The sequence below is a fragment of the Mastomys coucha genome, unplaced genomic scaffold, assembly GCF_008632895.1.
Source record: "Mastomys coucha isolate ucsf_1 unplaced genomic scaffold, UCSF_Mcou_1 pScaffold13, whole genome shotgun sequence".
NCBI lineage: Eukaryota > Metazoa > Chordata > Mammalia > Rodentia > Muridae > Mastomys > Mastomys coucha.
In genome coordinates, this window is record NW_022196895.1 from 56,632,524 (window position 1) to 56,655,064 (window position 22,541).

The 22,541-nt window shown below is 47.5% G+C and overlaps 1 pseudogene; it reads left to right on the forward strand.

Annotated features, from left to right (window-relative positions):
* Positions 1-4,784: 4,784 nt before the first annotated feature.
* On the forward strand, positions 4,785-6,781 carry LOC116087477 (annotated as a pseudogene).
* The last annotated feature ends 15,760 nt before the right edge of the window (positions 6,782-22,541 follow it).

Genomic DNA, 22,541 nt, shown 5'->3' on the forward strand with positions numbered 1-22,541 from the left:
TGCTTGACAGTAAATGCCCTTCTTAACCTGCTGAGCCACCTTGTCAGCCTTAAAGTTCCAGTTGCTGCTGTTGCTGCTTTTCTTTTTCCTCCTTCCCTCCTCCTTCATCCTTCCCCTCCTCTTCCCTCCTCTCCCTCCCTCCTCCTTTTGATTTTTGATTATCTGCATGTGTGCCTGGTTTGTTTGTTCATGTGGGTGCAGTGCCGGAGGAGGCCAGAAGAGGGTGTCATATCCCCTAGAACTGGAGTTACAGGTAGTTGGGAGCCGCATGGGTGCAGGGAGCTAAACTCAGGCCCTCTGTAAGAGCAATACAGGCTCTTAACCACCCAAGCCATCTCTCCAGCTGGGCCCCCGGCTTCTTAATAGTTGCTCTGGTATGTGCCTTCCCAACCAATCCAGATCCCAAATCCTGGGAACATGTTGTTCTCAGAACATCTCACTTCGTCACCCCATTCCGGTAAAACTGCCATGTTCCTTCTTGAAGTCTCACTGTTTCCTCTCTCTGTTTCAAAGCCAAGTGTAAATGTCACTTCTTCTATTGCGTTTTCTCTGAGTATTCAAGCTTCTCACCTTGGGCAGTCCTTTCTGCTCTGCCGGGAGGCCCCTTCTGGATCTTCCTTCCCAGACATGTGCTACGAAAGCATTAGCCAGGAGGGGGCAGTACACAACCAAAGAAAGGTCTTCTCAAAGGTCAAGGTCACTAGGGACTGTCTAGTCACCTCACCAATAGGGATTGCAGGTTCAACTCCAGGGCCATGACATCTGATAAGCTGGATCTCCTCCTTGGGCCTTGGTTTGTTTGCCTCTCTGTACAGAGATTGGGTTGGGCTAGCTCAGTGTTTCTGAAAGCTTGGTAATATACAATGTGGCTTCGGGAGAGAAATAGATGGACGTATTTATGGACGTATTTAAATGGAAGTCATTATGTATTTATTTTAATGCGTATTAGACAAAAAAGAACTAGCACATCAAACCTGTTATTTTGCAGATATTATTGCTTAGGATGGGGCTAAATAGGCATTCAAGATAAAAAAAAAAAAAAAACCCAGTGAGAAAGTACCAATTAAATTATAGTGCAGATGGAAAGCCAGCAGTGAATGGCTTCGATCATCATGGGTCTGCCTTCAGCTTCTGGATGCTGTGATCTGCAGGGACTGATCCACAGGGATGCCTGTCTTTGATGGGAGTGGAAGAGGGGGAAGGAGTTGCCTGAGGAGCTCTGAGGCTGCCTTGGTGCAGAGGGGCAGGAGCTTAGCAGCTGTACCTGCTGTGTCTCCACCTCAGACCCTCCTCCACCTGTGTGTGTTGGGGGATGAGGGGTGAGTGCTGGCTCCCCCTCTGCCTTCCTTCTCAGCTTTCCTGTGGTTACCAGGGAGTGGGAGGCTCAAAGGGGGTGCATTCTGGAAGCTCATCTGCTCCTTCATTCTCACTCAGCACCCTGCTTGGCATAAGCTATTCAGGGTGATGATTAGCGGAGCTGCAGAATGCCGCTGGGGCGGGTTGAGGAGAGGAAACAGGTAGACAGTGTTTTCCTGAATAGGTGCATATCCAACCAGGAACAACCCGTCCAATGGTTTCCAAGTTTGGCTGGTGAGTGGAATCACCGAGCTCCGCAGTAGAAATGCAATTTCAAAGCTCTCCTGCAGCGGCAATTCTGATACCGGGGCCCCTGCCTCAGTATTTTTCATGGCTCCCCAGGAGATTTGGAACCTCTGTGATCATCAGCACACCTCTCTCATGTACCGGGAGATCAGAGAAGCTGTGTCATTCATGGAATACCACACGTCAATAGCAGTGACCCAGACACACAGCACTCCACTGGCAAATGGAGTTTATTTCTGTCCACCTGGGCTCTGGGCTGGTCAAGAACGTTCTCAACCACCTACTCAAGGGGCCAGAAGGGGTAGTGAGGAGTGGTGGTAGGGAAAAGTGTGTGTGTGTCCGGGGGTTCCCAGTAGAAGCAGGTGGTTAACAGGTATATAGCTTCCTTAGAGTGGCTGCCAGCCTACCAAAGGCAAGAGTAGGTGTATCAGTGTGTGATGCCACTCAGGACTGGGTTTCACATGGGATTTATACAGTACAGGATTCAGACTAACACATAGGAGGCAAATCCTGGAAAAAAAATTCTTTCATTCTTTTGTTGTTGTGTTTATTTATTTATTGAGGCAAAGTTTCTCTGTTTAAGAGGCTTGGATGTTTTGGAACTCACCGTATACACCAGGCTGGCCTCAGACTCACAGAGATCCGTGTGCTTCTGCCTCCCCGGTGCTGGGACTAAAGGCGTGTGTAACTACACCCAGCTTGGGGGAGCTTTCTAACAATGGTCAGTGGCCCAGAGGACAGTTAACCTTAGGACAATTGTCCAGCTCCCTGCTTCACCTTAAATTACGAGGCGTTTGACATTTTGAGCAAAACAAGAATAACAGGCAGGTAGCTGCCAAATCCCCATGGTTCATGAGAAAATATGTTAATGGTAACCAGGGCCTTCGAGCTCACCCCTTCTCTTCTGCCCAGAGGGGGTTGCCAACTCCATCCTCTGAGGGCGAAGGAGTCATTTCTGTATATGGATTCACGCTTATGCTGCTTGTGGGCGTGCTCATGAAACAGAGGCAGTATTGCTTTCAGAATCTTTTCTGCTTTTTTGTAAATGATATAATACATCCAGCCTTCTGGAATGAACTCATTTTCACCCTACATCATGTTTGAAACTGATCTGTGGTGATGTACAGAGCTTATTCCCAATATCTAGTTGTTGCATTGTGTGTGAGGCATAGCTTATTAATCCATCCTCCTGTGGGTGAGCATTGAAGTCATTTTTAATTTCCCACAATAAAAACCACTCTGCAGTGACTACTGTCCACGTGAGTTATGCATGGGCTTGGAGAGAATATACTGTGAATATCTTGGGTTATTCCCATGGCTCAGCTTCCACAATGCTGGGATTAAAGACATGTACCACAACTGTCCAGCTACTGCTTGCCTTTTGATATACAAAGTATTAGTGTCTCCATATATATATATATATATATATACACACACACACACATATACACATACATATAAATACACATATATATACATACATATACATACACACACACACACACACACACATATAGACACACAATCACATATATGGGTATTTTGTCCACATATATATCTGTATATCACATACATGTCTAGTGCTTCTGAGGCCAGAAGAGGGTGAGAGGGTTTCAGATCCTCTGGGCCTAGAGTTATAGATTGTTGTGAATTGCTATGTGACTTCTGGGAATCGAACCTGGGTCTTCTGGGAGAGCAGCCAGAACTCTTAACCACCGAGTTGTCTCTTCATCCCCATTAATGTCTTCTGTTGTGGTGTGAGACATTGTTGTAAGAACTGAGCAAACAGGGACACCTCATAAAAATACCAAGGAGCCAGAAATGTCCATTAGGCCTAAAGGGACACCTCATAAAAATACTGAGGAGCCAAGAATGTCCGTTAAGCCTAAAGACAGAGAGCTTCAGAAAAGTTTACTAAGCAGACACCCATCCCCAAGGGATGCCCGGTTCCAGGAAACATCCCCAGGAGGGGGTGGATCTCCCCCCCACCCCTCCTACGTGCAACAGGTATCTCCTCCTCTCTGTGGAGGACAAAGGTCAATGGAAACAAAAGATGAATGGAAAAGATAACCAACCCACATTGTAAGTTGTAAAACTCTGTTCTAAAAAGGTATAAAGAGTATGAGCTTTCATCCCTCGTGATTGCCTCCATCTGAATGCGAGACGACCCCAGTATACTGGACTATTAAAAACCTCATGCTAATTGCATCGATCTCCATCTCTGAGTCTTTGTGAGTGGGACACCCACCCCGAATCTAACATCTTGGTGCGTTGGCCGGGAAGGTCCTTCTCTCGTGGGACCAGTGACCAGAGATCGGAGGATCACCAGCTGAGGATCGCACATTCTAGTAGGTACGGTGGTTGTTTTGTGTCTGTGTCTGACTTTTTGAATCTGTATCTCTGGTCTGTGCAGCCACAGCAGTTTCTTGGAGGTAGTCTTGCAAGGCAGGTAGACATACCTAGCTGTCGCAGACTACGAGAGTCTTGGACACTCTGGACTTTGTCTGGGAAGTCATATCCGAAAGGGTTGGTCTCCATCTGGGGGTGGTGGCCAGAAGGTCACTACCGAGCTCTTTTGTTTTCTGCTTGTGGTGCTCGTGGCAGGGGCGCCTCTGTCTGTCTATCTTTTTGTTTGGGGGTGGACTTGGAATAATGATATTCTTGGACAGCATGAGGCAAACTGTGTCTACCTCCCTGAGTTTGACTCTTAAACATTGGGCAGAACTTAGGTCTAGGGCCCACAATATCTCAGTAGAAGTGAAAAAGCATAAATGGAAGACTCTTAGTGCCTCAGAATAGCCTTCCTTCAAGGTTGGGTGGCCAATTCCGGTTAGTCACAAACAGTGGATCTTTAGAACAGGCCCTGGGAGTCACCCGGACCAGATCTTGTATATTCTGGCCTGGGAAGATTTGACATCTAATCCTCCCCACTGAGTCTGTCCGTGGGTGTCTGTTCTTGTAGTACAGGACCAAGCCAAGAAGAATGTCCTCTCAGACACTGAGGCTTCCTCTTGGACCTCCCTCCTCCCTACCCACCAGCACTCCAACCTCGTGTAGGTCCAGCCGCAGGACCCCCAGCACCGGCTGCAGGTCTTTCAGCCCCACCAAAGGAGGAGAGAGGTGCAGAAGCTTCATCCTCGGAATCGGAGGGACCAGCCCACAGGACCCACAGCAAGAGAGCAATGGTCCCCGACCAGACTAACATTTTGCCCCTCTGGGCCTATGGCCCTCCTGAGCAGGGCCACCAGCCCCTGCAGTACTGGCCATTCTCAGTGGCTGATTTGTATAACTGGAAGACCCACAACCCATCCTTCTCTGAAAATCCTCAGAGCCTGACTAACCTCATTGAATTTCTCTTTTCCCATCAGCCCACCTGGGATGATTGCCGACAACTGTTACAGGTTCTTTTCATTACGGAGGAGCGTATCCTCCTCGAGGCCAGAAAAAATGTCCCTGGGGTGGACAGGCGACCCTCTCTCCTACCGCTTGATATTGATGTGGGTTTTCCGCGGACTAGACCAGACTGGGACTTCAACATTCCTGGAGGCAGAGAGCACTTGAAAGTTTTCTGCCAGGCTGTTTTGGCCTGTCTCAAGGGGGTACCCACTAATTTGGCTAAGGTAAGAGAGGTGATCCAGGGTCCGAATGAGTCTCCCTCAGCTTTCTTAGAGAGGCTCACAGAGGCTTTCCACCAGTTCACTCCTTATGGTCCCAGCAGTGAAGAACATAAGGTCACTGTTACAGTTGTTTTTATCGATCAGTCAAGCCAAGATACCAGGAAGAAAGTGCAGAAACTAGATGGATTACAGGATAAGTCTTTGAGAGAGCTAGTGCAGGTGGCTGAGAAAGTATTTTATAACCAAGAAACAGAAGAAGAAAAAGAAGGTAGGAGACAGAACGAACAGGAAGCTAGAGAATTAAAAAGAGAAAAGAGACAGGAAAGGATTCTTCACAAAATCTTGGCCACAGTAGTTAGAGAAACTAGATAACCTGGTTAGATAGTACCTGGAAACTGAAGAGAACCCCTGGCCAAGGATCAATGTGCTTACTGTAAAGAAAAGGGGCATTGGTTGAGAAATTGCCCCAAAAAGAAGAAAAAGGGGCCCTATGTTTCAGACAGGAAGCCAGTGGGGCCTAAAGTGCTGGCCATTCAAGAGAACAGTGACAGCAAATAGAGGGGACGGGGTTCAGATCTCCTCCCCGAACCCAGGGTAACCCTTACTGTGGAGGGGAAACCCACTCAGTTTCTGGTGGACACAGGGACAGAATATTCTATCCTCCTACAATTAGATGGGCTGATTTCCAAAAAGAAGTTCTGGGTCCAGGGGGCCACTGGAAACAAACAATACTCATGGACTACCCGAAGAACAGTGAACCTAGGTGTGGGCCAGGTATCCCACTCGTTTATTGTCATCCCAGAATGCCCTTGCCCCTTGTTAGGGAGAGACCTTCTCATTAAGATGGGAGGACAGACCCATTTCCTCCCTGAAGGACCCCAGGTCAGGGGCTGGCAGGGAGAACCCATCCAAGTGCTGACTATGAAACTAGAAGATGAGTACCAACTCTTTGAGAATAAGGATTGCAGACCTTAAGATGTAGATTAGTGTTACAGAACTTCCCACTGGCTTGGGCTGAGACAGCAGGAATGGGGAAAGCTAAGAACCAACTTCTGGTCTATGTGGAGCTAAAGGCCCAGGCTAGCCCAGCAACTGTTCCCCAGTATCCTATGGCCAAAGAAGCCCGAGATGGGATTTGGCTCCACATCCTATGCCTCCTCCAACTGGGGATCTTGGAGAGGTGCCAGTCCGCATGGAATACTCCCCTCCTCCAAGTACGAAAGCCAGGGTCCAATGACTATCGACTTGTCCAGGACCTCAGGTAAGTAAACAAACAGGTGTCCAACCTCCACCCTACGGTTCCTAATCCGTATAACCTTTTGAGTTCCTTGCCTCCCTCTAGGACCTGGTATACTGTACTGGACCTCAAAGATGCCTTCTTCTGCCTGTCACTGGCCCCTAAGAGCCAAGAGTACTTTGCCTTTGAATGGAAAGACCCTGAGTCGGGTATAACGGGTCAGCTCACATGGACCTGCTTGCCTCAGAGTTTCAAGAACTCCCCCACTATTTTCGATGATGCCCTACATCAAGACTTAGCTGCGTTCCTAACATCCAGTCCCTAGATAACTCTTTTGCAATATGTAGATGATCTTCTTTTAGCTGTGTCCAGCAAAGAATTGTGTTTGGAAGGGACCAACCATCTACTTATGGAATTGGGAGAGTTAGGTGCCTCAGCCAAGAAAGCCCAGAAATGCCGTCAAAAGGTCAGTTACCTGGGGTATTTGCTCAGGGAAGGGAAGAGATGGCTATCAGATGCCAGAAAAGAAACTGTGTTTTACATCCCACCACCCACGAGTCAGAAACAGGCTAGAGAGTTCCTGGGCACGGCAGGCTTCTGTCGCCTGTGGATATGTGGGTTCGCAGAGATGGCGGCCCCTCTCTATTGTCTCACCAAGAATAAGCAGCCGTTTGTGTGTGGGGGAAAAAGAGCAGGAGGCTTTTGATGCCACCAAAACGACCCTCATGTCAGCCCCTGCCCTGGGCCTCCCTGATGTGACTAAACCGTTCCATCTGTATGTGGCAAAGAACGAGGGCATAGCAAAAGGGGTCCTGACCTAAAAACTGGGACAATGGAAGAGACTGGTGGCATACCTCTAAAAAAAAGGTTGGACCCTGTGGCCTCCGGGTGGCCTGCCTGTCTGAGGATCATGGCCGCAGTTGCAGTGTTGGTTAAAGATGCTGATAAATTGACTCTGGGACAAGATCTGGTAATATCTGCTCCACAAACCCTAGAGTCCGCCAGCCCCCCTTTCCCCCATCGATGACTCTAACGCCCGTATGACTCATTATCAGACTTTGGTACTCAATTCTGACAGGATCACGTTTGCACCCCCCAAGGGCCTAAATCCAGCCACCCTTCTCCTAGACCCCAGATCTCTTCTTGAACCTCCCATCCATGACTGTCAGCAAGTGCTCACTGAAGCACACGCCTGGCACAAAGACCTGTCTAACTGGCCCTTGGCAGATGCAGAGAAGACTTGGTTCACGGATGGGAGCAGTTACTTAGAAAAGGGGCAGAGGAGAGCAGGTGCGGCTGTGGTGGATGGACGATAGGTTGTATGGGCACAAACTCTGCCAGAGGGAACCTCTGCTCAGAAAGCCGAGCTCATTGCCCTCACAAAAGCTCTTGAGCTAAGAGAAGGCAAAAAGATCTACATTTACACGGATAGCAGATTTGCCTTCGATACGGCCCATGTCTATGATACCATCTACCGGCAGCAGGGATTACTGACCTCAGGAGGAAAAGAAATCAAGAACAAGGTACTTCTAGAAGTCTTATACAAGCCAGCAAAAGTAAGTATTATTCACTGTCTGGGCCACCAAAAGGGTGATTCCTTTATAGTTAGAGGGAATAATTTGACAGATCAAGAAGCTAAGGCGGCAGCCTCTAGAGTGACCAAAGTGATGGTGGTCAGAGAGTCCAAATCGCCTGAACTTAAGTTCCGGTACACCACTGAAGACCAGGTGGTCTCCCTAACAATGCTGGAGGCAATTAGTCTGAATGTGTAACATTCCCTACGAAATTCCAAACCTGGGTTCCACTAAGATGTTGGAACATTGATGGTCAGTCAGAAAGCAAAGTCCAATTTTTGTTTAGCTCTTAGTAAATCATATCTTATGGGGCACCTAGCACACGAGACCCTCCATCAACTATCACAAGGACATATCTGGGCCACCTCTGAGTTAGGGAATGTCGAAAGGTCACAGGAGACTGCTGTGTTAGGGACCACCACACTCTCTCTAGATGCCCTACCCGCCCAGCTCCAGAATCTGATCTGGGTGTTAACCCTCTCCTTAATATGCTAACTAGTGCCTTCAGAGTACTCCATGCTATGAACCCTGAGATGACTAGAAAGTGTTGGCTATGTTATGATGTGGCACCCCCTTACTATGAAGGTATTGCACGTGTTGGTACTCCTACCATTTCTTTAGAAGCCTCCCATTGCAGATGGAACCATCAACAAGTCTGCCTGACCCTGTCAGCTGTGACTGGAAAAGGCCTCTGTGTGGGTCAGGTCCCACAAACCCATCAACATCAGTGTAATAGTTTACACCCTATGATAAAGAATCCAACCAGGTACCTTCTCCTGCCCTTAGACAGCTGGTGGGCCTGTGCTTCAGGGATTACAACCTGCATAAGTTTAGAGATTCTAAATGAGAACCATGACTTCTGTGTTTTGGTCCAGATAGTGTCTAGATTGCTGTACCACCCCTATGAAGATGTGCTGAATTACTGGGATCCTGAGGCTGGAAACTTAGTGAGACACAAAAGAGAATTGGGGATTACCCTGGCAGTCATTTTGGGGTTGGGCTTAGGAGCTGCAGGGGCAGCTATGAGATCAGCTGCTAATGCCTTACAACATAAGGCATATGGAGAGCTGAGAGCTGCCATTGATTCAGATATAGAGGAAATAGAAAAGACCCTGACTGACCTCCAAGAATCCCTGATCTCCCTCTCAGAGGTGGGCCTTCAGAATAGGAGAGGATTAGTCCTGCTATTCCTTAAAGAAGGAGGTCTGTGTGCTGCACTGAAAGAGGAGTGCTGTTTTTATATAGATCATTCAGGAAGAGTCAAAGACAATTTAGCTAAGATTAGAGAGGGTTTAGAACAAAGAAAAAGAGCTTAAGGCAAGAACTGGTTTGAAGCCTGGTTTAATTCCTCCCCTTGGTTCACAACTTTAGTCTCTACGCTTATGGGGCTGCTAATTATACTCCTATTATTACTTACCTTTGGCCCCTGCATTTTAAATCACTTACTTGCCTTCATTAGAGAGCGTGTCAGTACTGTATGGATTATGATGTTGAGACAACGATATCAAGAAGTGAGCCAAGTTACAGCAGTGTAGCACATAATCTCAAGATTGAGATATTTCCAAGAAAGAGGGAGAAATGTAAGAATTGAGCAAACAGGGACACCTCATAAAAATACCAAGGAGCCAGAAATGTCCATTAAGCCTAAAGGGACACCTCATAAAAATACTGAGGAAGCCAAGAATATCCATTAATCCTAAAGACAGAGAGCTTCAGAAAAGTTTACTAAGCAAACACCCATCCCCAAGAGATGCCCAGTTCCAGCAAACGTCCCCAGGAGGGGGTGGATCTCCCCCAACTCCTCCTATACGCAACAGGTATCTCCTCCTCTCCTGGAGGACAAAAGTCAATGGAAACAAAAGAGGAATGGGAAAGATAACCAACCCACATTGTAAGTTGTAAAACTCTGTTCTAAAAAGGTATAAAGAGTATGAGCCTTCGTCCCTTGTGGTCGCCTTCATCCCTCATGGTCGCCTCTCTCTGAATGCTAGACAACCCCAGTATACTGGATTATTAAAAACCTCATGCTAATTGCATCGATCTCTGTGTCTTCATGAGTGGGACACCTACTCAGAATCTAACATTGTGACCCTCACAGCTGAGGCTGCATGGCATATTTTAAAGAGTGGAGCTGAGTGACTTATAGGCACGTGACCTTGGGGTGACTCTGTGTGGCAGCAGTTTATGAGGCGAAAAGCTTCAAAGAAGCCAGTCTCCTGTGACCTTTCGACATTCCCTAACTCAGAGGTGGCCCAGATATGTCCTTGTGATAGTTGATGGAGGGTCTTGTGTGCTAAGTGCCCCCCAAGATATGATTTACTAAGAGCTAAACAAAAATTGGACGTTGCTTTCTGACTGACCATCAATGTTTCAACATCTTAGTGGAACCCAGGCTTGGAATTTCCTAGGGAGTGTTACACTCTCAAACTAATTGCATCGGCTTTGTTAGAGAGATAATGAAGGTGGTAGGGCATTGAAGCTTACAGAATGGTAGTTGATAATCCAAGGGCAAGGTTAACTACACCACCTTAGAATTGCAGTTGAATCACTCCCAGGTACTATATTATTGTTTTGTTCTAGGTAAAGTTGGCAAGAATGGCACCCCTGGGGCATATCTCTGCTCGCCCAGAAAATTAGCATAGTTGGGCGTTTACTAAGGACCAGCAGTTGTGGCCTATACAATAGACTGAATGGAAATTATTTGCACCTGACTTCTAAGATTAAGATGACCTTAGTTAAAACTGACTTTTTTCAGTAGCAACCTCTGGTTCCTGCCAATATACATGTATATACTTTTCTATAGACCCATTGTGCACCCACTTACCTCAAGGGACCTTGACCGGTGAGCTGCCCTCTCTCTCCTTTGTATTGACTTATAAAAACCTGATGCCATATTTGAGAATTACATCCAGATCCTGCACTTCCTTGTGTCGAGTCCATCTGTCATTTCTTCTTCACCGATGTCTTGCTGACCTGACCAGAACCCTGCGGGTTGAGGGGCCAAGGCTGTCTGGCCCGCTGCAGTTTTCCTCTGGGCTTCAGCTTCATGATTAATGAGCCAGATATGGGAACAGCACCCAGCTCCCTAGGATGCTAAGAGGCTGTAAGGTGTAGGCCAAGGGAACACTAACACTTTTACAGAAGCAGGGTTCACACAAAGCCTGAGAACCATCCAATGCCACATCCTCATCTTGACTGATCCGGATCAGTCCATGGGCTAACTTTTGAACTTTAGTCCAGGAGACACAGGGCTGTTTGGAGAGCCATTGGTGACCTCTCTGGAAAGCAAAATAGGAAGAAGGGTGTGCTCGTGACCTTGGTACAATGCCCCCCCCCGCCCCCGTGCTCACACTGCTTGACCCCATTGGTGGTAGTACGATTGAGGTAGTGTTAGGTGGCTCCAAGGAAAATATTGGTCTGGAAAAAGAAAAGGACACAGGAGCCTGGTCACTTCCACTCCTATGTGACCACATGCTAAACCTCACAAACAGGTGTTTGTGGGGAGAGTACCTCTGTCACCTCCGAAGTAGTTCATTGTGGGCACAGCACATGTCATATGGGGACGGAACCAGCTGGGTATAAGATAGGCTCTGGGGGCAGCAGCCCCTTGGACAGTGTTATAGATCCTGTGGTCAACAGGTTTACTGTCCCCACATCAACCTGTTGTCTTTACCTCTGGGTGGTCAGCCTACTCAGAGAGACCAGGGATGCTTCCTGGTAGTGAGGAAAGTTGTTTAAAATGGGGAAGCTTGTGTGTGGAATGGACAATACCTATGCATAGATGGGTGCAGAGGATAACCTCTGTGCCTCCCACGTCATCGCCCAGCCTCTCAGCAGGAATCATTGTTACCAGAGATTTTATATGTGTGCATTTGTCACATCATAGGGAACACTGGGGATCCATGGTAAACCTTGCTAATTATCCCCCCTCCCATCTTCTCTCTTCTGAGTTTAGTAGCTGGAATACAATAGGCATCAGACGATGACGAATGGATGAGTGTGCAGGACACCCGATGCCCATCCAGGTTCAGCCTTTTGTACTCTGTATTTCTAGACTCATCCCTGACCTCTGGAGTTTCTTTCTCTTTCAGTATGTCACTAGAGATGGGTAAATCCAGGCCTTCTTGACCCTGGCATGCAGCCATAATGAGGGAACTCAAAGAACCAGGCAGCTGAACAGCTTAATTGTCATTTCTACCAGCCATGGTTACCAGGGAAACTCGAAAACTGTTAGATTGGGGAGGGGCTTTGGGGCAATGTGAAGCTGCAAGACAGAATGTGGGAATGGGAAGGGGGAGCTTCCCTCAAGCTCCTCAAGTCTTCAAATTCTAAATTTCCTTCAGTAATACCGAAAGCAATTGGGTCTTATATCTTTGGATCATTTTAACAGTCTACTTTATACGTGCCATCCCTTGGTCACGAGACATGGAAGCCATGCTGGTGTTTATATTTACAGTCATATTGGCACCAGGTTCTGTAATCCCAGTAAAGTGAGATTTTGATGTTAATCAAATAGAGCAAGTTCCTCTGTGTGTGTGCTTGTGTGTGTGTGTGTGTAATGTATGTGTATGTGTAATGTATGTGTATGTGTGTATGCATCACTGCTAATGTGTGCAGAACCCAGAGAGGTTATTGCTCTCCATCTTCTCCCTGAACCTGGGACTATGCCCTGCCCCCATAGGTTTACAGCCGTAAGCCCCACTGGTTGTTCTGTCTCTGCTCCTCACAGACAGGCAAGACCATGCCAGGCTTGTTACCTGGATGCTGGAGTCCAAGTGGCATGGTTGGACAACAAACCACAGTGCTACCCCTCTAGCTGGGTGTTCTTTTCATTTTTTAATGGATACAAAACCGTGTAAAATCATGCATACCAATGGGTACCAACCATGCTATACTGAGCAGATACTCGCATTTGGGTCTAAGATCTTTAAGATCCCTGAATACACTCTGAGGGAACTTTTCAGAGAATTGTTCTAAGGCTTTTACATATTACTTAAATTGAGACATCCTAGTGAGGCAGAAAGAGCCCCAAGCTATGGCAGACAGCCTGATTAAAATCCTTCTTCTTCCCTCCTTCCCTTGGGGGCTGGGGCTCTTCTCCCTCTTTTGCTTTAATCCCCCTCTGCACCCAAGAAAATAAGGCTTCCACCACCTGTGGCAATTGGGAGAGATGGCCCTAGGTCATGAGAGCAGGCGATCTGGCCCTGTCCCTTGCAGGCTGTAGCACTTGAGAAAGAGGGCCATGCACTTTGCCTGGGCAGCACAGTAGAGCTGGCCCAGGAGGAGCGAGTGTAGGTGAGCCAGCCCCAAGGGCGAAAGCAAGAGCACAGGAGAGCTGGCCCATGAAGTGTTGTGGGTGCGGGGGTGATGCCCTCTCCCCTGCACCTCTCCACCTGCCCTAGTCTGGAGAGCTAGCCATACCCCCTCACTAACTGGCTGTAGCCCTTGAGAGAGCTGGCTCTGCAGCTTGCCTGGAGAACATAGTAGAAGTGACCCTGATGGTGAAGGCATGGGTGAACCAGCCCTGAGGGTGTGAGAGCACAAGAACCAACCTAGCCCTCACAAGCTGAAGCACTTGGGAGAGCAAGGCCTGCACCTTGTTGATTGGGCAGCACAGTGGAATTGGCTCTGTAGTTGTAGGTGCGGCGAGCTGGCCAGAGGGCATGAGAGTAGGAGAGTTGACCCAGCTTCTTGTCATTGGGTGGCATAGCTGCAGAACTTGCCCTGGTGGTGCAGATCAGGAAGAGCCAGCAAGCTGACCAACTCAGCTACAGGGCTCTGAGTTGGCCCACCCTAAAATCTATATCATCCATGAGAGGGCCAGTCCTCCTGATCCAAAGCTGCAGGGTCTTCATGACACAGAGCAGCCATGGAATGACAGAGAGGAGACCCCATGAGGATCCAATATTGATGGCGTCACAAAAGCCAGAGATTTCGAATCAGACCAATGACTCATTGCAGTGAACATTTGGAACTGAAGATGTGTGGACAGAGGGGTATACTGTGGGACACACTGTGATGTCCTACAGATGCTTTTTATGCTTTGTTTTGTGTGTGTGTGTGTGTGTGCATGTGTGTGCATGTGTGTGCGCGCGCGCGCGCGCGCGTGTGTGTGTGTGTGTGTGTGTGTGTGTGTGTGCATGTGTGTGTGCGTATGTGTGTGTGTGTGTGTGTGTGTGTGTGTGTATGTTATATTTGGAGGGAAGGTTGCAAGGGTGAAGTGTGAATATAAGGGGATGAGGAAAAGAGTTGGTCTGGGGTACATAATGTGAATCTCACGAGGAATAAATAGAAAGTTAAAAGAAAACAAAAAGGGGGCTTGCTGGATGGTGTATATCTTTAACTCCAGCACTTAGGAGGCAGAGGTAGGCAGAATCTCTATGAGTTTCAGGACAACCCAGACTTCATAGTGAGACCCTGTATGGTGGTTTGAATAAGAATAGCTTCCATAGGCTCATATTTAAATGCTTAGTCACCAGGGAATGGAAATGTTTGAAAAGATTAGAAGGATCAGGAGGTGTGGCCTTGTTGGAGGAAGTGTGTCACTGGGAAGGTGGGCTCCACACCAGGCCCAGGCTTCCTCTCTGCCTGTGGAACAGGATGTAGCTCTCAACTACTGCCCCAGCAACATGGGAAGCACCATGCTCCACACGATAATAATGGACTAACTCTCTGAAACTGCAAGCAAGTGCCCAAATTAAAATTAAATGGTTTCTTTCCTAAGAGTTGCCTTGGTCATGGTGTCTCTTCACTGCAATAGAAGAGTGACTAAGGCACCCAGTTTCAGCAATGACAAAGCAAAAGAAAGAAAGCAGGGCTCAAATTGCCTTCAGCCCAGGATAGCATGAGACAGTGGATGAGAAAGTTGTCATTACCAGCACACTCAGCTCTCTCATTTTTTAAATGTGGAGAAGGAGCCTCGAGCAGGGGAGCTAACATTTCCACCATCATCATTTCTTATCCTCTGCTACCGGGGCAATGGGTCACTAGCAGTAATGCTGGATTCTAAATCTGGAAAGTATAAGAATAGCAACTCAGGAAGAGCCTGTCAGCATTTGGACAAACATATTGCATTTTTATTTGTTAAAGAGATTAAATTAGCAAAGCCAAACAAATAAATGAGCACACTGTACTCCCCACAGCCAAACCTCTCTTCTCAGAGCAAAGAATAAATTCCTTCTCAGGTGAGAGGTCAGGTAAGAGGGACACAGTGTCAAGACAAGTCCTTCAGTGCTGAATACCTGGGATCCACTTGGCTACATGGAAGGACCACTTTATCGTAGTCTACAGTTACTTTGGAATGTGGCTTCATGGTTGGGGGTCACCTAGGGTAAACCGGAACTCCAGAGAGCAAGGCTATGTCTGGTTACTGCCATTTCTCACAAGTTCACCTCTGTGCTTTGCAAATACATATGAACCCAGAACGAAAAGGCAAATGAATGACCCCTTCCATTCTTTGTGTTTAAATATTTAGAATAGCAAATAGTATTCAAGGGCCCAAGGGAGCCTTCTGAGAGTTTGAGGCTAGCCAAGTCTACATAGTAAATCCTAGCTTGTCCTGGGCTACATAGAAAGACCTTGTCATAAAACTATAAACAGATTTGAAGGAATCTCAAGAAAGATGCATTTCTGACATGCAGGTTCATGTCAGAGAACAAGGGAACTTGGGGCCATAGGGACTTCTGGTCCAGACTTCAGGGATCAGGGAGGCCACAGTTGGCTTTAGGAAATTGATGTCCTGATCCATTGGCTCTTCCAAGGGCCAGACTCTGTGCTCCTTGCTGGGGGTTCCCAAGCAAAATCAGTCCTGAACCCTAAGAACTCACACAGTGTATGCTCCCAGTGGTGAAGAAGGGTTTAGGCTTTAGAATCAAAAGATCAAGTCCTAGCTCAACAACATGTGACTTTGGGCATGTTCTGTCTTCTCTTCTCTACAAGGAACATGAAGAATAGTTACCTGCTAACCCAAGTGATGAGTAAGATGTAGCCCCAAGGAACATGGTATATTGGCCCAGAGAGAGCTCTTAGGACCTTCTGTCCAGCTGGGACTGGGCCCCCTGGAAGATGGACTGCTGCCTTCTAACTGCCGAGAATCCCAGAAGAATGTGTAAGCTGACAGCAGGTAACAGCTGGGGCCCATGTCTCCCATCTGAGAAAGCCAGGTTATTTATAATGGTTTGGCTATTGTGGCTGTTGGAGATGCTTCTGTGAAAAACACGGATGCTATGACTAACCGTGTGCACTTCTTTTATGCATGTGAGTCAGGGTTCCTCCAGGGTGAACATAACAACAAACAGCAGGAAGTAAGGGATCTAGGCAACCAGGTAAAAGCTGGGCCTGGCAGGAGGGTGGGCGGTGTTGTGAGTGTGTGTGTGTGTGTGTGTGTGTGTCTGTGTCTGTGTCTGTGTCTGTGTCTACTTACATACATTCTTTCTGAGGTCATGTTAATTTTATAGAGGTTGGATCAAGGGGAAGTTGGGAGGACCCTGGAGGAGGGGCTGAGGTAACACACTAGGACACATAGTAATGACAGGAGTGAAGGAGACCCGAGAGAATAGGCCTTTACCAAGTGGCATGGAAGCATTTCAAAGGAGAGACCTTCAATGTTATTAAAATCATGAACCCTGATGCGTGCATGCCTGAGATACATGTATATCATCTGGGAAAGGAGTTGCTCCGTGTAAGGAAAGGGACACACATCTACAAGATAATGTTGAATTGTTTTCCAAGTTACTTATTCCCTTCCCTATTCCTCCAACACTGAATAAACATGTGCTGAGCGCTAGCCCTGCCAGCACTCGGTATTATCTGGTTCCTTAATTTCTTGCCAACCCAGTGGGTGTAAAATGATATTTCGTAATTGCCTTAATCCTCATCTCTCTGAATCTTAATATGGTTGAACATCTTGAGCCAGGCTTGCTAGCACAGGTTCCTGGAACCCTAACATTTTTGAAGGTAGAGGCAGGAAGTTCAACAGTTCAAGGCCAGCCTGTGCTACACAGAGGGAAATAAGGAGTCTGGAGAGATGGCTTAGTGGTTAAGAACACTAGCTGCTCTTGCAAGGCTCCAGGTTTGTGTGGGGAGCCGTGAATCTTGAGAGGCATTCGCCATGGCAAGATGGCGCCTACTTCTGCTGTTAACTCCTAGTGGACAACTGTTTGCGCATGTGCGTAGAGAACTGTTGGCGCATGTGCGTAGAGTGAAAAGGACGCCATGTCACGGCCCATCCCGGGGCGTTACGTAGGGTAATGAGCGAACAGCCAATCATGAGCAGACACACCACGCTGTGGGCAGATACGCGCACTGTGGTGTATATAAGCAGTGCGGATTTTGGGCTCGACCCTTTTTTCACTATGGATGGAGACAAATAAACAGTTGCTGCAGAAGGAACCTAGTGTTCGCGTGTCTTCTTCCCGGCAAGAGGACCACGCGGGCTACAGGTTTGATTCCTAGCACCCACATGGCAGCTCACATGTAACTCCAGTTCTAGGTGACCCGATACCCTCTTTTGGACTCCAAGGGGACTCCACAGATCACGCAGTGCACATATACACATGATGGATACTGCACATGGGTTGTGTACATGTATGGTAGCAAAGCATTCATCCACAAAAAAATAAAAATAAAAAAAGCTCAAGCCAGTCATTTAGTGCTGGTGTATACCTTTAATCTCAGCACACATGGGGCAAAGGCAGGCCGATCTCTGAATTTTGAGACCAGCCTAGGCTACCCAGTGAGTTTCAGGACAGCCAGGGCTACACAGAGAACCCAAGTCTTATTTTATTTATTTATTTATTTATTTATTTATTTATTTATTTATTTTTATGATTTGTTTATTAGTATATATAAGTACACTCTAGCTGTCTTCAGACGCACCAGAAGAGGGCGTAAGATCTCATTACAGATTGTTGTGAGTCACCATGTGGTTGCTAGGATTTGAACTCAGGACCTTTGGAAGAGCAGTCAGTGCTCTTAACTGCTGAGCCATCTCTCCAGCCGAGAACCCAAGTCTTGAGGAAAACAAAAACAAAAGCAAAACAAAAGCTCAAGTCTCTTCACTTTACAGAGCATTCTGCTGCATGTTGCAAACATGTAGTACTGCAGAGCATGGGTTGGAGAGCTAAGAAACAAGGTTTGCTACAATCAGGGAGCCTGCGTGGGTCTAACCTAAGTCGTCTGCATATGTGCTATGGTTGTGTAGCTTGGTGTTCTTGTGGGACTCCTAACAGTGGGAGCGGGGGCTGCCTCTGACTCTTCTACCTGCTTTTGGGATCCTTTTCCTCCAAGTGGCTTGCCTTGTCCAGCCTTAATACAAGGGGAGGTGCCTAGTCTTATCAAAATGTTTTGTTGGTATCCCTGGGAGGACTGCCCTTTTCTGAAGGGAAACTGAGGAGGGATGGATCTGGGGGAGAAGGGAAGTGAAAGGGGGGGAAAGAGAGTAGAGGAGGGAGACAAAGCTGTGGTCGGGGCGTAATATATGAGAGAATAATAAAACAAACAAACAAAAAACAAAACCAAACAAACAAGAAAAGAAACAAGGTCCCAGCCGCAGCCCAGTCCGACCCTTACCCCGTGTCGTTACTCAAGGCATGTATGTTTTTTGAGTGTCAGTCTACCATTAAGAAACCAAGTTGAGGACAGTGTTACTCTGTTCACAGGGAGGATGTCTAAGGCATCATGGGAGATAACAGAAGTCAAGAGTACTGTTCGCTCTTTAAAGACAACTTAAGCAGGGTATGACGCCTTAGACCTGTAACCCAGCACTCAGAAGCCTATGGCAAGAGGATTGTAGTGTGCTCTCAGTCAGCCTTGGCTTCATGACGAATATCAGGGTACCTAGGGCTACGGAGTTAGATCCTGTCTCAAGTAAATAAAAAAAAATTAAATAAGTAAATAAATGTGGCTGAAGAGATGGCTTAGTGGATAAAGGGCCATCAGGGCAAGCATGAGATCCTAAATTAGTATCCCAGGTGCTCATGTAAAAGCTGGGTGTGGTGGCATAGACTTCTAACCCCAGCACTGGGGCAGAGGCAGAGATGGGCAGATCCTGGGTGCTCACTGGCCTGTCAGTCTAGTCGGAAGAGCGAACTCCAGGTACAGTGAGAGGCCCTGTCTCAAAGAATAAAGTGGGAAGTAATGGAGGAAGAAAAAAGATGCCAATTTCTGGATTCTACATATACACTGAAGTGAATGTATACAGAAATACGCATACAGTATAGCACACACACACACATGCATACACACTAAAAAGACAGGACCAATGAAACTGATGTGTTAATGGATAAAGGCCTGCCACCAAGCCTACTGACCTGAGTTGAGGACCCCCATGGTAGAAGAATAAGAATCAACTCCTACAAGCTGTTCTCTGATGGACAACCTGTGACAGGAGCATGCTTTGACTCAACATACACACAAATGAAGGAATGAAGGAATGAAGGAATGTAAAAGATAAATAAATAAGGAGCTGTAAACTGGTTCACCAGGAGCACATGTGATGCTTGCAGAGGACCAGGGCTTGGTTCCTAGCGCCAACATGGCAGCTCACAAACGTCTGTAACCACAGTCCTAGAGGATCTGATTTCTTTTGACCCCTGAGTACAGCATTCCCTCAATGGTGCACATACATACCTTCAAGCAGAACACACTCACGCATAAAATAAATCTTTAAAAAATTAAACAAACAAAGACAATTAGAGAAGGTTCTGGAGCTCTGGGGAGTAGGAACAGCTAGCTGACCTCCTGGAAGCAGAGAGCATCAACTAGCTAAAGGGAATGCTTTTCCCATCACTATCCCACCTCCAGGAACCTTTCCACTCCATCCGGCAGAGCTGGACCAAACCAATTTCTTACTGACATCTGCATGCCTTAGGCTACCCCAGTAGTTACTGGGAATCCCAATCCATGTCCCTTCAGCTCTAAGGTGAAGGAGGCTGGTGGTCTAGTTTGAGGCTTCCCCAGGAGGCCCGCCACTGAGACTCCTGGACCAGCATGTGGTTATTGACTGGGCTGTCCTGATCCAGCCATAGTGCCTAATGCTTGGGTTCTCAGCTCTTCTCCTGGTACTTCTGGCCTTATATTCTGCCCTTGCTTCAAGGTAGAAGGTTAGCCTGTGTTATGGTTTGTCTATGCTTGGCCCAAGGAAGGGCACGATTAGAAGGTGTGGCCCGGTTGGAGTAGGTGTGTCACTGTGGGTGTGGACTTTAAGACTCTCATCCTAGCTGTCTAGAAGAGAATATTCTGCTAGCAGCCTTCAGATGAAGATGTAGAACTCTCAGTTCCTCCTGCACCATGCCTGCCTGGATGCTGCCGTGTTCCCACGTTGATGATAATGGACTGAACCTATGAACCTGTAAGCCAGCCCATTTAAATGTTGTCCATATAAGAGCTGCCACGGTCATGGTGTCGTTCACAGCAGTAAAACACTAAGACAGCCTGCATGGTATTTCCCTAAGCACATGATATGGGATATTGGCTACCTGATGGGAAAGGTTCTGTGGTCAGATCAGAAAATGTCAGACATTGGATTAGGTGTTTTGCGAACACTCTCCGTTGACTTCCTATAGCAGCCATGTGAGACAGGAGCTGTGACTATTGCTATCTCATAGGTGAGGAAACCAAGGCTTTGCAAACTCATGTCTGTTACCCAAGTGGCAGAGCCATCTTCAAATCCAGACACCATGCTTACAGAGACACTTTTGTTACCAGCAATGGTTCTGGTGACCAGTTGGGTCATGGGGTCTGGGGGAAAAAAAAGAAGGAAGCAGTCCTTATTATGTAGACCAGGCTGGCCTTGAACTCTCAGAGATCTGCTTCCCTCTAACTGCCTCTGCCTCCTACCTGTTGGCACTGATGGCATGGACTACCACACTCATCCAGTCCTACTGTGTGATTCAGCTTAGTGCAAACTTATGTCCAGACAGTTAGTGTCCAGGTAGAGGTTTAGAATGAAGTAAAAAAACCTCGACCCTTCCAGAAGGAACTTTAGATTGATGATTCACTATGGTTCAGTAGATGGTGATGCACAATGAAATGGCATAGCTAGACCAGGCTTTCCAGAATGTTCTTGGAGAGAAGCCTTAGGGCATGTGGAGACAGGGAAAGAAACACAAACCAGAGGAGGTAGTGTGGTGGTACACACCAGAGGAGGTAGTGTGGTGGTACACACCAGAGGAGGTAGTGTGGTGGTACACACTAGAGGAGGTAGTGTGGTGGTACACAAAGCCAGAGCCACAAACCAGAGGAGGGAGTGTGGTGGTACACAAAGCCAGAGCCACAGTGAACGGAGAGGTCAGGACACGGGACATGAGGCCAGATGTGAGTAGGATCAATTACCCAAGTCTTCAACATTTAGGTTTCTGGGTGGGTGGGACCAAAGAGAGATGAGAATGTCAAGAGCATACCAAGAGCCTGGCAAGAGTGGCTTGAGCTTTTAATCCTAGCACTTGGGAGGCAGAGGTAGGCAATCAGAGTTCCAGGCCAACCTGGTCTACAAAGTGAATTCCAGGACAGCCAGAGTTATGTAGTGAGACCCTGTCTCAAAGAAAAAGAAAAAAAGAAAATGCCAATAGATCACTAGGGACACTTGATGGGAGAAGAAATGAGGTAGGTGTGTAAGAACAGGGAGCGGTCATGATTCTGTCTAAACTCCACCCCACAGTTACCTGGCAATAGCCAGGTAGGCCTGGCTCACTATAAAAGAGGCTGCTTGCTCTCTCCTCTCTCTCTCTTACTCTCTTGTTTCTCTCTCTTGCCTTTTGCTCTCTTGCTCCGTCTCTCTCCCCATGCCATTCCCCTACTCTCTCCACACGGTCATGGCTGGCCTCTACTTTTCTACTCTCTCCCCTTCTCTGCCTTTCTCTGCCTCTATTACCCTCTTAACTCCCCTCCCCATGCCCTGAATAAACTCTATTCAATACTCTATGGTGGTGTGGCTGGTCCCTCAGGGGGAGGGGATGCCTTGGCATGGGCCCGCTGAGACATCCCCTTCCCTCATACCTCACCACACCCCCATAGAACATATTGTTATAGCTCTTTATCTTTTTATAAACACATCAATGATAAGCCTGTCTTTGGTCTCCCTAATGATAAGGGGCTCTTGCTGAGACGTCTCCCAAGACTGACCTTCTCAATTTCCCTCGAAGGAAGGCATATCTTGCTATAGCCCATCTGCCCTAAAATATTCTGGGCAGGAAGGAGCAGGATCTGTCTTGTCAATGCAGCTTGCAATAAAGAATCTCATTCAGGGAAGCTAAACAGCTGCTTGACTATTAATAGGCAGGGGCCTGAGCTGAAGCATGCTGGGGGTGGGGGGGTGGGGGGCGGGGCTTATGCAGTTCTGCAAAGGTGAATCTCTCTTCCTGTCTGAGTCTTACTCCCCATGGAGAGACCATTGCCCCTCTCTTATTTCTCAGGTCTGTAGTCACCTCAGGGTTCTGATAGAGCAGCTGCATGACCTTGCTCTGCTGGAGTGACACTTTCTTCTTGACACTGAGTGTAGCTGAAGTGTGGCGG